This window comes from Monodelphis domestica, chromosome 3 (genome assembly GCF_027887165.1).
Source record: "Monodelphis domestica isolate mMonDom1 chromosome 3, mMonDom1.pri, whole genome shotgun sequence".
Taxonomy (NCBI): domain Eukaryota; kingdom Metazoa; phylum Chordata; class Mammalia; order Didelphimorphia; family Didelphidae; genus Monodelphis; species Monodelphis domestica.
Window position 1 is genome coordinate 90,128,840 of NC_077229.1, and position 16,625 is coordinate 90,145,464.

At 39.4% G+C, this 16,625-nt stretch overlaps 1 long non-coding RNA gene across 8 annotated transcripts; it reads left to right on the top strand.

The window, feature by feature from the left end:
* Positions 1–7,943: 7,943 nt before the first annotated feature.
* LOC103098431 (uncharacterized) lies at positions 7,944–16,399 on the top strand. Of its 8 annotated transcripts, none has more exons than XR_465694.3 (7): positions 8,006–8,109; positions 8,302–8,507; positions 8,630–8,891; positions 9,049–9,208; positions 13,744–13,834; positions 14,144–14,246; positions 15,831–16,399. It is a non-coding gene; the product is annotated as an uncharacterized LOC103098431 (long non-coding RNA). The 8 variants fall into 8 exon arrangements; XR_465701.3 differs by having other exon boundaries at positions 8,763–8,891; XR_465693.3 differs by having other exon boundaries at positions 8,302–8,482.
* The last annotated feature ends 226 nt before the right edge of the window (positions 16,400–16,625 follow it).

Sequence of the window (16,625 nt, forward strand, 5' to 3'; positions counted from 1 at the left end):
AAATCTACCCAAAATAACAAACAAGCTACACTCAACTTTCTTATTCTAACACTAACCTATTCTAAGGAATTGTAACAAGGAAAAAGGAAAAGGAAAACAAAGTAAATAATGAACAAGTACAAAAGTCAAACAGAAGTCAAATCAGAACAGCAAATAATATCAAACAGATGAACATAACTTCCATGCAAATATCAAACTTACAATACTCTTATCAGCTAAAACAGAAAATTGTACTACTATTGCAGTACATCAAACTTAGAGAAAAAATTGTGAAAATCACAATAAACACATTGCATAAGTTTTACAATGAAAATTAAACCAAACAATAAACTCACTTATGCAAATACATATAACAGTGAGCTATGTACATAATTTACATATGTATACACATAGCACATGCATACAATATATATGTATGCTACACACATGCACATGTATACACTTATGTACACTTCATATTTACACATAGTTTACATATCTACATACGCTATAATACAATTAATTTACAATCCTATTATACATCCCATTTAGATATTTATTTACAATTTTGTTTGATATGTGATGTCATATGTTGTTTGTGTTGTGTAATGTATGATGTAGTGCAAGCCAGTATCTAATTTTCTTACCTTATCTTACTTAATTTTACCTAACTTCAAAATACTTCTCCTAACTAAATTCCTATGCCTAAACTAAATCTAAGTATGTAACTACATTTTGTTAGTAAATAACATATCTATAGCTAATCATAACACTACCCTAACTATACATTGTTTCACTCATGTAAGTAGTGATTCAATGTAACCTAACCATGTTTATATAATTCAATCAAAAGAATCTTGCTATCTCTCAAACACACTTTAGCAGATGGAGATGCTAGGAGGATATCATCTACAAAATGCACTCTTTTACTTCCCTTGAATGATAGTGTTTTAAGGTCTTTGTTCAAAATTTGAGAGAATTGGCTTGGGCTGTCACAGAATCCCTGTGGAAGACAAGTGAATGTCCACTGGGCACTGTCCCATGTGAAAGCAAAGATCTTTTGAGAATCCTTGTGAATTGGTATCAAGAAAAACGCTGAACATAAATCTATCACAGTGAAATATCTTGCTTGACTTGGAATAGATGATATTATAGTAGCTGGTCTTGGTACTACAGGATTAGTCTTAATTACATGATCATTTACAGCTCTTAAATCCAGTATGAATCTACAGACAACTTTGCCATCTTGATTGAGCTTTTGTTTCTTTATTGGCAGTATGGGAGTATTGTAATTTGAAAAACACAGTATTATGATCCCTCGTTGAATTAGGGACTCAATAGTTGGTCTTACTCTGTCTATAGCTTCTTTACTCAAAGGATATTGAGGAACACAAGGAACTGGTCCTTCCTTGGTTCTCACTATCACTGGATCAGCTGATTTCAATAGGCCAACATCTGTGGAAGACTTTGCCCATAAACCTTCTGGTATATCCTCAGGAATAGGATAGATGGAATTCAACTCATTCTCTGCACTGACAGAATCTAAGAACAGCAATGGAAAGGCTTTCAGATATTCTTCTGGGAGTTGTAATGATATATCCCCAGTGTAAGTACATTGAATCATTGCTTGTAATTTACGCAAGTCCCTTCTGAGAAGGTTCATTGGGCATCCAGGCATACATAGAATTGTGTGTTCCATGCTTAATGGACCAAGGGTAATCATTTTAGGTTGTAATTTAGCTATTCTCTCTGGTTTTCCAGTAACTCCAATCACTTCCATAATACTAACAGCTCTATAATCTTTAGGAAGAGTTTGCAAAACTGATTTACTGGCTCCAGTATCCACCAAAAGATCATATATCTGATCCCCTATAGTTACAGAAACATAGGGTTCAGTGCTATTTGGGGGTTGGAAGGTTTCAAGAATTGGTGCAAGCACAATAACATTAGTACAAAGCTCAGTCATTTCCTGTTCATCCGAGTCAACATCTGCATGAATTACATGACTTTCCCAGGATTTTGCATCATCAGCTTTTATATTATTACTCTCATTGATCCTTAAATTCTCCATATTAGTACCATTGTTCCCATTTACAATTTCATTATTATTATTTAGGTTATATTTTTCATTAATTTCCTCTTATAATCCATTCATTAGGATTGTCTATTAAATTTATATTACAATGTTCTTTCTCTGTACAATTATTTACACCAACTATATCCTCCTTTGATTCAATTAATTCATTTGTATTACCACCTATATTATTTTCATTACTCCCATTTTCATTTATCCTCAACTCATTTGCAATTATATCACACTCATTCCATGATTCATTCTCATGTGTTCCCTGGGCAAACCTTCATAAGACCTTCTTACTCTGGTTACCCTTTACAACCTGGCTATATTTAGACCTTGCTCCAGCATTTACCCAAGACTGCATAGTATTTAAATCAGGTGCAAGCTGTCCCTGGCAACAGGCATTTTGACATTGATTGGTATACCTAGTTTGATTATTGTTATTATTTACATTCCATCTATATTATTATAATTATTACTATTCCAGGTATTGTTTCTATTATACCCATTACTTAATTATCTCCTAACCTGATTACTAAAGAGGCAGTCTCCGTACAGGTGTCCAATGTGATCACACAGGAAACACCTCCTAGGGCCTGATCTCCTCTCATTTGGTTTATAAGTATTATTAGTATTCCTTGGATGTACAGATCTTAATGCAGCCACAGCTTTTATTTCTTTGATTTCACTCTCTCTAGCCTTTTATTCAGCCTCCTTCAATTTCCTCTTTAAGTCCTCAACAATAGTATCCCTGTCATCATTCCTTTCCTCTGAGTCTGTAATCAAATATACATATATAAACACACATGTTTGATTATAGGTTTCATTAGATATGTAATGTATAATATATAAAATCATTTTTAAATATAGGAGAATAGAAGGAAGTATCTTTTAGAACTATAGCTAAAGGAAAATCTCTACCCAAACGATGGATATAAAGGATCATAAAAGATAAAACAATTTCATCTACAAAAATTAAAAAGCTTTTGTACAAACAAAATCAGTGAATCTAGAATAAGACAAACCATTGTGTGGAGGAAAATATCGGAGTGAAATGTTTTTGGTAAAAGTCTGAAATCGAAGTTAGAAAGGAAATTGACATAAATATAGAAGACTAAGAACCATGTCCTTGTAGTCAACAGATATGAGGAATTGCAAAAAATCAACAATCATAGGACAGGTAGACAACTCAAATCACTAACAGTAAGAGAAATGTGTATTAAAACAACTCTGGAGTCTTACCTCCCTTACCACTCTCCCACCCCAGTAGCAAAATGATAAAAAATGGAAATAATGTTGGAGGTGCTATGAGAAGACATACAGTGATACTCCATTGGTGTGCCTATGATATGACATGGCCAAACCATTCTGGGGGGAAATTTGGAATTATTTGAGAAAAGTCACTAAATTATTTCCTTCCTTTGATCCACTGAGAAGTTGTAGAATCCAATAGATTTATTTGACAGATAGGAATGATGATGCTTAGGAAAGGGAAGCAGTTTTCTTAAAATCATTCAAGGCAATGCAAGAACTGGTACCAGAACCAAGGTATCCTGATTCCTTTTCCATGAATCTTGTCTCCTGCCACTTGTTGTGAAATAAACATTGAGCAAAAAAAAAAGGAGTCATTCCATAAATCAAGCACCTACTTTATGCAAGGCATAGACTTCAGGAGTATTGTGTTACCTCCATGCCATAATGAAGTATCAGAAGAAGATTTTAATAAAGCAAGAAGACAAGAATATGAATAAATTATGATACAAAGGAAAATGTAAAAAATGCCAAGAAGAGATCTGGGCAAAGTATTATAAGAAACCTGGCCCACCACACTCCATTTCTTTGCATTGGCTGTCCCTTATGCCTACAATGTTCTCCCTCTTCATCTCTACCACATAGCTTCCCTGGAATTCCCCCAAACTCAGGTCAAATGCCACTTTCTTCAAGAGACCTCCCATAGTCCCACCTCCTCATTCCTGTTTGTGTGGTATGTGTCTTCTATCATGATATGAACAACATGCACTGCATGAAAGTACTGGCTTAACCTTTCCCTGCCTTGGGGAGAGGGAGGAGAAGGGAAGGAAGGAGAACAATCTGAATCCTAAAGTATCAGAAAACAATTGTCAGAAAAATGATTTCTTCATGTAATTGAAAAAATAAATAAATTTTTAAAATAGAGAATGGAATACAGTCTGTTTCAGGCAAGGGATGATACATGAGTAAAGACATGTAGACAGAAGGAAGGATGGCGAAAAGTAATCCAAATTGCCTAGAATATAGAGCACATGAGGGGTAGAAGTGTGTAGTAAGACTGAAAAGATAATAGTCTCAGAATTGGAAGGGTCCTCAGAGGCCACCTTGGCTAACCTGTATCTGAACAGGAGTCCCTTTTTCAACATCTCCAACAAGCAATCATGGAGCCTTTGTGAAGGCCTCCAATGAGGGAGAAACCATCATATGCTGAGACAGTCCATTCCACTTTGGATGGCTGTCATTGTGAGAGAGTTTTGCCTTCCATCAAACCTAAATCTACCACTCTGAAATCTCCACCCTTTACCCATTGTTTTGTCCTCTGAGGCCAAGCATAATATGTTGTATGTCTCTCCAACTACGGCAGATCTTCAAATACTGGAAGATAATCACTATTCCCCTCCTGAGTCTTTCCCTCTCCAGAATAAACATCTCCAGATGCTTTAGTCTTTACATAGCATGATCTCAAATTTACCATTCTGGTTGTGTTCTTGAGGGTTCTCTCTAGAGTTTCAACATCCTTCCTAAAATCTGGGACCTTAAAGTGAACCAAATTGTCCAAATGTAACCTGCCCAGCATAGAATTCACTTGAACTATCCATTCCCTAACTCTAACCACCATACCTCTTAATGTAACCAAGGATTAAACTAGCTTTCTTAGCTGCCATATCATGCTATAGAGTCATGATGAGCTTGTAGTCTACTAAAACTCCCAGAATTTTTTCAGATAAACTAATTCTGCCTTATCATTTCTACCTGCTCTGGTACTTACAAAGTTGACATTTTGACCCCAAGTGTAGGAGCTTATATTTATCCCTATTGAAGTGCATTTTGAGTGGCAGTGTGGTATAGTGGACAATGCTGAAGGAATCCAAGAAAGGAGCACAAAAGACCTGGATTCAAATCCTCCCTCTTACACCAACTAACTGTATGATCATGGTGAGTCACCACACAAGCATTAGGAGAAGGAATTCACAGGTCTTTAATATGTTGGCAAACATTTTAACTTAACAGATTCAGCCTAACATTCTAAACTGCTGAGATTTTTTTGGATGCTAACTCTGTTAACTAGAATATTAGATATCCTTCCTAGATTTTGTCATCTACAAATTTTATCAAATGATTTCATTTAAGTCATTGATAAAAAATATTTAAAAGCACAAAGTCAAGCACAATTCCTTAGAGCTCAGCCACAACAGACCTCCTTCTAAGCTGAGGTGGAACCATTAATGACTATATTTATGTTTCAGTCATTCAATCAGTTTTGAATCCACTTAACACTATTATCTGATACTGGAGCAAAGGAGGAAAGAGTAAAAGAAGTTGTTGAGGGGGTTTGAAATTTGAAATTGGGAGAAGAGGGCACTCCTTACAGATGGACTCAATTTTCCTAGTAAAGTAAAAAAGATCCTTTGCTGAAAGGGCAGGAAAGGAGGGAATGTAGATTGGTGGTATCAAATGCAAATAGAAATTGGGCCACTAAACCATTTATAAGGATCCATCTGGACTACATATTGACTTAGAAAACTATATTTTGACATTGTCTATGTTCTATTTTATTTTTATGTATTTTGTTAAATATTTCCCAATAACATTTTAATCTGATTTGGTAGAGTTGGGGGGGGGGCTCTATATTTGACATTGTTAATGTCAAACATAGATTTCTTGAAGTAGAAGATAAGGTTGGTAACATACTGTGGGAGGTATGATAATGTTACAACCAGAGAAGGATAAAAAGGATTGCTTATAAAATTTTCACCAACCATAACTTTCATTAAAAATGTTTTTGTGTGTTACTAGTAATCTAAGTCAAATTCCTTTGCCCATAGTTAAAACTTTTTCTCTTCTCTTTTTTGAAAGTTAGAACATTTGCCCTTCTCCAATCCTCTTTTTATTCTCCACAGTCTCTCAAAACTTACCAGAAGTGGCTCAATAATCACATTCAGCAGTGTTTTCAGTACCTTAAGATGTAGTTTATTCCATTCTGGTCCCTTAAAACTCATCAAAGGTAACAGTATTCTGTTATTAGTTTGGACCCAATCAAGAAAGCTATATAGGTTAGTGTATGTGACCACAGATACCACACTTAATCTTTCTGGTACTTGATTTCCTCAATTGCAAAATAAGGGTGTTTAATTCAAGGAAAAAGATCCTCTCATCATCACTATTTCAGTGAAGAGACCTGGACAGACCACATCTGGAGTAGTAGTGAAAATAGTGAAAGATTATGTCAAAGATCAGTTGAAGGAACTGGAGAAGAGATTTTGGGAACATAAAATAATTATCTTTGAGCATTTAAAGGACCATTCAGTTGAAAAACGATTGGATTTGTTTTGTTTAACCTCAAAGGAATCAATGTAAAGGATGTAATGTAATGGATGTAAAGCTGCAGAGAGGGAGATTTAGGCTTGATATCAGAAAGAACCTTCTAATAATTAAAGCTGTTCCAAAGTAGTATGTTATCAGGGTGCTGTAATAAAGATTTTTAGAAGGTCCTCAAGCAAACACTGAATAATGGATATACTGTAAAGGAATTCTTGTTCATGTATGGGTCAGGCTAGCTGTCCTTGCCATCTTTGAGTATGCTAAGATGCTAAGATCACGTTGTGCTACATTGTACAGGATACATTCAAGAGCTGAGAAAACTAGAGACAGGAAGATTGGTCAGGGGGATATTACAATAATCTAGGTGAGATGACATGACAGTCTTTAGCAGAGCAGTTGCTATAGGAATAAAAAGAGCAGAGGGGACCAATGAGAGAGATGTTGCAGGGGTAGAAAGGACACGTCTTGACAACTGATTGGCTATGCGGGTATGAGAGAGGAAAGAATGATGAAGTCCTGAGCCCATAGGGAGAACAATTCATATTTCTTTAGCAATTTCGGATTTAAAAAGCATTTTCCTCTGTCTAAGTCTGTGAGGTCAGTAGTGCAAGGACCACTATCCATATTTTCAAATGAAGACATTGAGGCTACAGAAGAGAAGTGATTTGCCCAGAATCACGCAATTGGTGTCATAAAAAACAAACAAACTCCTAAAAGACTGAATTTGACAAATAAGGAAACAGAATTCTAGAAGGGGAATGGGTTTGTGTAAGGTCATAAAGTGAGTTAGTAGCTGAGAACTTCGTGGAAGCAAATGAGGTTAGAGGAGAAGGGCTGGAGGCTTCCTTCTAGTCCACAGCATTTCTACTTCCAGGCTGAAAAAACACAAGGTTCTGAAACTCTCTTGGGAAGAAGCTACCATAAAGTCATCTCTACTTGCTCTAAATCCTATGATCTTCATAGGACCATTGGAGAACAGGCAAGGGCCCAGCATGGCTTTGCTTCCTGCGCTTCCCCAGATTCCTAAGCCAGCTGACAGCTGGAAGGATGGCGAACAGGAGAAAGTGAAGTGAAGCAGGGGGAGACAAAGGTGGCTGATTGTGGTTGCTCCAGGCACGCCCTAGCCACGGATGGAAAAGGCTGAAAGAATGGGGCATCCAGTGACCAAACCAAGAGCCCCCTAACCCTTGCGCCCCCTGGCGAAGTACAGACTTCTCCCCGCCCTCTTCCCCCCTTTTTTTTATCCCAACATTCAGCCAGTAGCTTTCTTCTATTCTGAAAAGGAAGATACTTTCTATGATGTAATCTGAGAAGTTGAGCTCCGAGAGAGGGACCGATTGGCCAAATCGATAATTCCCTCCCAGGGACTCCACCTTCTCTCTTCCCTCCTCCCTTACCCAAGGGCTATAAAAGAGCTGAGCCAGAGAACTAGATGATATCTACATCTGGACCTGCTGGCGAAGCTTCGAAGGGACATGAGCGTATGTGTGCAGGGATGGGAATCAAGGGTGGAGGGTGCAGGAAACAGAGTAAATGAGACCTGGGTGGGGAAGGGTTGAAGATACCATGGACATTGGGGTGGGGGTGCCAAGACACTAGAAGAGGAGGAGAGAGGATGCTAACAGGTGCTTGGGATGAGAATTCTTGGGAGGGTCCCTGTTGCGAATCTGTAGGAGAAGCGAAGCACCTGCTAAGTGCTGTGGAATAGATCCAACATAGCCCCCAGACGGCTCCGCGCTGGAGTATGAAGGCTAGGAAGTGAGAAGAAACTCCGAGGTGAGCAGACTGTGAGGAAAGTCCCGCCCAGTAAGAGGGAGAGATGTGCTTAATTCGGCTCTAAAGCGGAGAGACAAGGTCCTGCCTGCTTGTTTCAGAAAGGGTATGAGGGAGGGTGGGGGAAGAGGTGGGGGGATGGTAAATCATGGGCGGTGTGGAGTAGAACCTCGCAGTGGAGAGGGTCTAGGGAGGGGCTTCAGGACTGGGGTCCAAACCCAAGCTCAGAGCGCAGCTCTGGGCTGTGCTGGGCTCTCCCAGGAAAAGAGCAGGATGCTGCACGCACTGGGGTGCTGTCAGGAAAGCAGAGAGTTTCAGCACCAGTGGCCGGACAGCTCCCCGTCTTCGAACTAATCTGCAGTGAAGCCAGATTCTCCAGCAAAGAACCCTGTCAGACTGTTCCCAGCTGAAGTAAGCCGAGCGTTTCAGAACCAAGATTCTGGACACTCTGGAGCCTGGCTGGGCTGTCCCCCTCAGCCCCACCCATTGGGTAGGCAGGGCGGGGATAAGGGCGGGACGGGGAGGGGCAGGGGTTGGGTGGGAGGGGAAGTGTTCCTAAACTAGGAACGGGATAGTTCCTACATCTAGGAAAGGATAGTTTTCCTAGAACTTCCTAGCATGCTACCATATGCGGTCCACTTTCGCAGAGCCAGAGGGAGAGAGGAACGAGAACTCCAGTCGTTACTCTCCTCTGTTAAAAGCAGACCCCAGAAGGCTAGCAATCTCCCCACTCCCCTACCAATCCAGAGAGCCGAACGCAAAATAATTTCCTGGGTCAATCTGCTCGATTCAAGACTCGGATTGCAGGTAAGGAACCAAGAGACTGCCGAGCCTGAGTAGGGGTGAGGGTTAAGTATGTGAGCTCTCTTAGATCCCAAGCCCCTCAGCCCTTCCCTAAAGTGTCAAAGCCATGCTCCTATAGAGCTAGAACCAGAGCCCTATTGTCTGAGCAACCAAGCCTGGAAAGCAGGAATCGTCTAATATAACTGGGGGCCCCCACTGCAAGTTGCAGGAGAGAGCAAGTTGGCCTTCGGTCAACTGGAGCAAAATGGACTGCAATGCCCATCAGGTAAGCTCAACTAGGTTTTGTCTCACCCCCACCCTCACCCCACCCCAAACTATGTGCCTGGCGCCCCCTTGCGACAGCTATGGTTAGTGCAAGTATATCTTCGCAGACAGTTTGGGAGACAGCTTCAGATAGCCTTGGGGACATTAGGCCGAGGAAATCTCAATGGATCAGTTTCCTTGTATGATAGTACAATGAAAAAAACCAATGAATTTGAAACAAAGGTCCCTGTCTCTGTCTTTCCGAACCTGTTTCCTCCTCTATAAAGTGAGTTTAGACCAGATAATCTCTTAAATTTAGCAACTGTGTTGGGGAAGTACAAGAAGAGCTTCCTCCAAGTTTCCCTTTCTGTCCTCTTCCACCGTTCATATTCCAAGAATCTTCTCCTTTTTTAATCTGTTAGAAAGGAAGTAGGAAAGCAGAAGTGGGAATAGTGCTTATTGAATAGAACTGCAAAGTGCACTACAAGAAGAGTCCCTGACTGTCCACCCAGCAGGTAGCATCACTACCCAAGTCCTCACCCTGTTTCTAGTTTTACTTGGGCAATGCACTCTAAACCCTTTCTCTACATCTCAGTTCCATTTCTCAGGAGAGGGACTGCCCTTTCAGAAGTCTTCTGTACTTACTTCCACAACCCTCTTTTCTCTGTTCAAGAATAAGAAAACTAGAACAAAGCTGAGCTTGTCCCTGGCTCTCCTTCCTTCATCCCCCAAACTGAACACTACAAAAAAAAAAACACACCATAGTATCAGGGGGCTATGCTAAAGATCATCCCAAGAGAGTCATGAACAACAATTGCATTCAGGCACCCAGTTCTAATGACCCTAAGAGATCTGAATCCCAGTGGCCTGAAAGGGTAGGGATGTGAAACAGAACCTCCAACAGGTAGTTAGAATTAGTCAGTCCAAAACAACTAACATTTATTAAGGGCTTACTAAGGGACAGACACTTTGATAGGTACTGGGAACTCAAATATAAATAGAATGACAGTTCTAGCCCTCAAAAAGCTTATATTATACCAAGGAAAGATAACATATAAAAGGAAGAAGAAAAATGTTTAGAAGAAATTAAGGTACTCACTGAGGGGGCATGATAAAGAAAGTCCTTAGTAAAGCCTGAAGGAAAATAAGACATAGATGGCTGACTTGGGTGCCCTTCTTAAATGGAGGTTTGGGGAGAAGCCATTCAATCATATGGAAAGGTTGAAGAGGGAAAGGGTTTTTCCAGTTTGTGAATTTCAAGGGCTGGAATGAAGGCTTCCCATGATTCCCCATGTTCCCAGTTGGGAGGTTGGGGGGCAAGGGGTGGAAGGAAGAGAGCAAATAGCCCTCTCATCCCTATTACTCAGACAGAGCTAAGTGTAGGAAATGAGCCTCTGAGGGTACCCCATACTTCCTTTGATCCTGCCTTATCCCTGAGCCCAGGCTCCTTCAGGTTCACAGATGTGAGGGGTTGATGACCAAAAGATCACAGATTCAAAGCTTGAAGGGATCTGAGAGGTCATCACATCCAATACGATAAGTTAGGAAATTGAGAGACATTAAGTTACTTTCCCAGAGTTATTGATGCTGAGGTAAGATTTGAATTCATCTCTTCCTGGCTCCAAGTCTAGTACCTGATCAGCTATACCATGCATGCTAAATGAAAGGAAGCCCCTAGAAAAGAGAGGAAAAGAGAGGCATAAAGAGATGCTCTGTGTATCCAGACCTAGGAACAACCAAAGTGTACATTGGGTACCAAGGAATACAAGAGTGTACATAGACATAGCAGTGCAGGGGGGAGTAAGTGGGGGGAAGGAAAAGGGAAGGAAGATAACAAAATCAGAGCTCCAAACTACACTGTCCACCAGATTTCATCTTTTTTACCCCAACCCACCCCAACCAGGCATTTGCATTTCCTTAGAACTAGTCCTAAAAGAGATAGCACCACTTAACACCACTCTGCTGACCTAAGATCCTGGATTGTCCCATTCCCCTGCTGCCAATAATGTTAGCTAGAGGAAGTGAAGGAGGAGACAGGTAGTATAACCTGGGAAGGGCTGGTAGTAGAAAAAACATGAAGGTTCAACTCAGGGATAAGTATTAGCTGTGAGTCTTGAGTGTATGTATATCAGACTCTGTGCTTATCTCTCTCCAATTAGTTTAGTCACATCTTCCCCTTACCTATTCCCCCTCTCCAACCAAATTCATGGACCCAGGGATAACTGAGGAGGGGAAAGCCAGCCTTTATGAGGGAGAAGATGACTAGAGGCTTCATAATTAAATGAGAAAACATTCTACAATCATAGAATAGATAGAAGAGACTTTGGGTCATTTTAGTTTCCACCCACCCCACTTCATTTCATAGATAAGGAAACTCAGGTCCAAAGACTTTTAAGTGACTTATCTAAGATAACACCAGGAAGCAAGTAATAGGAGCAGGGCTTCATCTTTTCTTAAAATCAGCAAGGAATTTTGCCAAAATCTCCAAAGCACCCCTCCAGTACCATCCTACATTCAGGATTATGACAAAGTACAGGATGTTAGTCTCTTTTCCAAGGCACCTACGTCAAGGTACAATATATTAAAACTGGGAGTTGAACTCGTACCCACTCTCCCCAAGTCTAGCAAGAGAGGGAACCTATTAGACCTGGAGACAGTAAAACTAGGGTTTAAATACTACCTCTGACACTTCATAGCTCTGTGATAACAGGCAAGTCTTTGAACCCATTTTTTCATGAGCAAAATAAGGATGGTAGTGCCCACTTACTAATTCTCAAATGAGATCACTTATAAAGCACTTTGCATACTTTAAAGCTCTCTTGTAAATGCTAGTTATCATCATCATTATTTCTATTCTATCCTTTTGCATCTCATATCATATATCTTTACACTTGAGTTATCTCCCACTTCTCTTCAAAATCAGGAACTAGGTCTTAATCATTACTGCCTCTTCCTATGTTTTTCATGAATAGGGTCGGGTGCATTTTGGGTGTTCTGGTGGCAATATTTGCTGAATGAGCATTCTCTAGACAGCACATAGGGCCTATGTCTCCTTCTGAGCTGTTCTCAGGACCTTCTGAAAGGAAGGCTTTGTTTAAATAACAGCAACCCAAGAAATAATGATGAATCTTCTTCCCTCCAGCTTCATATCTTCTAATATTGTAGGAGCTGCATTGGTTGAATTTTCTGTTGCTATTGTTTAGATAGGTGGTACTCAAAGCAGACACTTAGAGAGAATCCAAATTAGCATATGGCAAAGGGACCTTCAAATTTCAGTGAACCCACAGCCAACATTTCAAGTGATGGTTCTCCAAGTGGTTTTAGAGTAATGGCTCTCAGAGAAGGGAGAAGCCTCATGGTTCTCTTTTTCTGTCAATCTATCATTTCTTCTCCTATTTCTCTTTCTTTCTTGCCATTTTTTTCTGTCTGTATTTATCTCCTTCTTTCATGTCTCTTCTGTCTTCTTACTCTTTCCTCTTTCTGTTAATGTTACCCCACCTCAGGCAATTTAGGCTGTTGGGTCATCAGGGTGGCAATCATACTGTCATTCAAGGAGAGCTAGAGCTATGGGACTGGGCTTAAAGCAATATGGATTTGTTTATTGTGTTTAATAACAAATCCTAAGATGAGGAGTGCAGTCAGGGAAATTGATTGGCTCTAGCAAAACAACGAGCTTGGAAATTACAGATATCCTGCAACCCAAATGTTTGAGAGGGAAATCATCTTGAAAAAGGGATTAAGAGTGAATGACTTAAGTCAGATATAGAAGGAAACATTTCTCTGAATGAGATTGATATCAGATATGAAATAGAATTCATACTACTCTTAAAATGAAGAATGAGGAATATAATACCCTATACAATGAATAAATCCAGTATAGAAGAAAGGGCCTTGAACTAGCAGGTAAGAGCTAGAGTTTGATCCTGGCTCTCTCATTGACTTCAGTCTGTGACTTTAGGAAAATTGCTTCTCTGTATATCAGTTTCCCCACCAAAAACTAAAGGAATTGAACAGGATGAGCACTAAAGTCAGCTCATATTCTATATACTAAGTCCTCCCACCTCTCACTTTCCATGTCCTAGGGCCCCCCTACTACTTGAATTCTGTACTCTTTGCTGTAAGGCTACTTCTAGCTTTAATGTTCATTGACTCTAGATTATAATTTGTTGGGGGGGGTCATTTTAATGGAGCAGGATTTCATGGAAAACCAAGATGGGCAAGTTTGATCATTTTTCTTTAATGTCACATAAACTCAAGATAAAGAAACCCAGTTACTGATTTTCCTTCCTCCCCAGGCCATCTTCCTAATGCCTTTTTATTTACCTGTTGAACCACAGTTTTGGCCAGATGGAGAGCAACATGATAATAAGAACACTTGGCCTAGAGGTGAGAACAGGGGCTGGGATTGTCCAGATGCCATTGTTTGATCCACTCGATAATGCTCCCTGGTCAAGGTGACAAGCTAATGGAGTTGTGCAGGTGTGTGCAGTTTAGTGCAAAACAGCCCTCAAGGCTTTCAGTTTCCCCATTTCAGCCTTTTAGAAAGCTGGCTACTGTCTGCCTGTCCATCTGGTGCTTCTGAATACAGATATTGGAGTTAGCAAGCAACTGTTTTTATAGCAAATGAGGGGGGAAGGGGGAGCTGGTGTTGGAAAGTAGAAAGGGAGAGAATTGATTTGTTGTTTTTCCCCCCAGTAATGAAGCTGATGACTGAATTAAGATCCCATTTAGATAAATGACAATTTCAAAATAGAACCTTCTATGCTTCCTTTCACCATTGACTACTGTGTGACTCTGAGTAAGTATCAGTTCTTTCCTTGACTCAATAATTTCTGAGGGTCTTTCTAATTCTCACATTTGGCAATTCTATTAATATTTCCCTCTTCTGTCTTTTAAAAGATAATGCTATGTTGATGCTCTTTTTCTTACCCTATTCTTTCTCAGAGACTCAATCCAAGGAAGAAAGATGATCAAGGGACAAAGATCACCAATAATAATAATTATTATTATAATAATTTATTTCTATGGTACTCTTAAGATTTTACAATAATACCCAATACTTATATGGTTGTTTTAAGGTTTACAAAGAGCTTTAGATAAAATATCTTTTTTGAATCTCAAAACAATTCTGTACATATATATGAAAGGTATAATTATTAACCATATTTTACAGATGAGGAAACTGAGACTTAAAAGTTATGTAATTTTCCTCCTGATTATATGAATTTCAAACCCCCGTATTTCCAGATCCCAACCTAAGACTCTTTCCATAAAGCCCTTTCCTCATATTATTCCTTAAGAAGTTGGCAATGTACATGTTATTATTATCTTCATTTATAGATAGAAAAACTAAAGCTCAAAAGAAGATAAGTGATTCTTTTCAGATTACCTCTTTTCCCCCTGGAAAAGGCTATAGCTGGAACTCAAACAATGGAGAGTCCAGATGTGGTAAAGAGACCTACTAATAAAAGAATCCCCATTATGGGTTCCCTATAGGGCTAATTATAAGCATGGGCTTATTGTACATAAGTGTTTAAGGGAAAGAGACTGATTGACTAAATGGCCACAAACTGGTAAATAGGACATTTCACCAGGGGCTGGAGAGTAATAATCAATCATATTTATAAATTTTACGCATGAAAACATGGAAGACAACTTGGATACAGCGGCTAGGGATAGAAAACAAGGACATCAGTTTGGTTGCTAGCTAACTAAGAAAATGAGCACAAACTGGGAGCTAGGGATGCTTAGGAATGTCTTGAACTTGTAGCATTATTGGGATATTGTGGGAGAGGAAGTGATGACCAAAAAGAGTCTTAAGAGGAGAAGCGATGCTGGTGGGAAACAGACTATAGCAACCATTTTACTAGAATGCTTTCTTTTTGATTACTCTGCATGTAGTACAGGCATCATCCCCATTTTACAGATGAGAAAATTGACCCTTAGAGAGAAATGGCTTGGCAAAGTTGCATATTTAGGAAGCATCAGGGTCAAAATTTGAATTAGTTTGCTGCTGAGTCCCAAATCTGAAACTCTTTTCTTCTGTACCTGGATGATCTGAGAGAATATTGGTCAAATGCTGTATGGAAGACTAGTGATTTTGTTGTTGTAATATATAAAGACAACAAAACACAGCCTGCCTTACAGCGTGGACACTATCCCACTTCAACCCAAACTGGACATGATGGGGCTGGCAGCGAGAGGAGGTGAGATGATCTCAGACTTGTAAATAAGAAGTGTAGTGTCACTATGGGGAATGAGGGTAAGAATACTGAGGAAGAAGGAGTAATAACATCAATTTTCAAAGAATTTTAGGATTTCAAGGTGAGTTCAAACCATGGCTTTAAATTCCCCATTTAATCCAACCTGTTCAATTTTTTAGGAGGAATAAAGGGACAGAGGAAAATGTAAATGGAAGAGCCAAAAGGTACCTCAGAGATCCAACTCCTAAATGACAAAGAATTTCCTCTGCAATGTGCCCATCAAGTGGTTATCCAGCCTCTGCTTGAAGACTTCTACTTGGAGAAATCCACTTCTTCCCAAGGCAGCCCATTCTATGTTGGTCCCAATAAATTAAACCCACGGTTATTCCTTTTCTATCTTTAGTCTTCAGGATCTCTTTATCTATTGGTATCTAGTATTACCTACCTACAAACATAATCATTTCCCCATCCTTTAAAAAAAACCCTACTAGAACCTACCATATTTCTCATTTTCACAATCAAATCCCTAAAAATTGTCTCCACTCATTGTCTCTATCTCCCTTTCTGTCACTAACTTCTCAACTCTTTGTAATCATCTCATCAATCATCAATCAAAATTCAAAACTCTCATCCATTAGATTGTGAGCTCCTTGAGAGTAGGGACTCTTATTTTATCTATTTATGTATCTCCAGGGCTTAGCATATTGCTTGGCATATATTCGGCTCTTAATAAATGTTTATTAACTGACTTGGTGACTTCATTAGCTTCCGTAGGTTGATTATTGGATTAATTATGAAATATATGTAGATAACTCCTACAATGATCCTGAATGCTAGTACTTCCATCTCCAACTGCCTATTGTATATTTCAGACTAGCTTTCCCATGGACAATATTCAAACTTTACATGTTCAAAACTGAATTCATTTCCCTATTTCCTGCCCAATCCCCTGCTTCTTCAACCCAGCCTTTTTC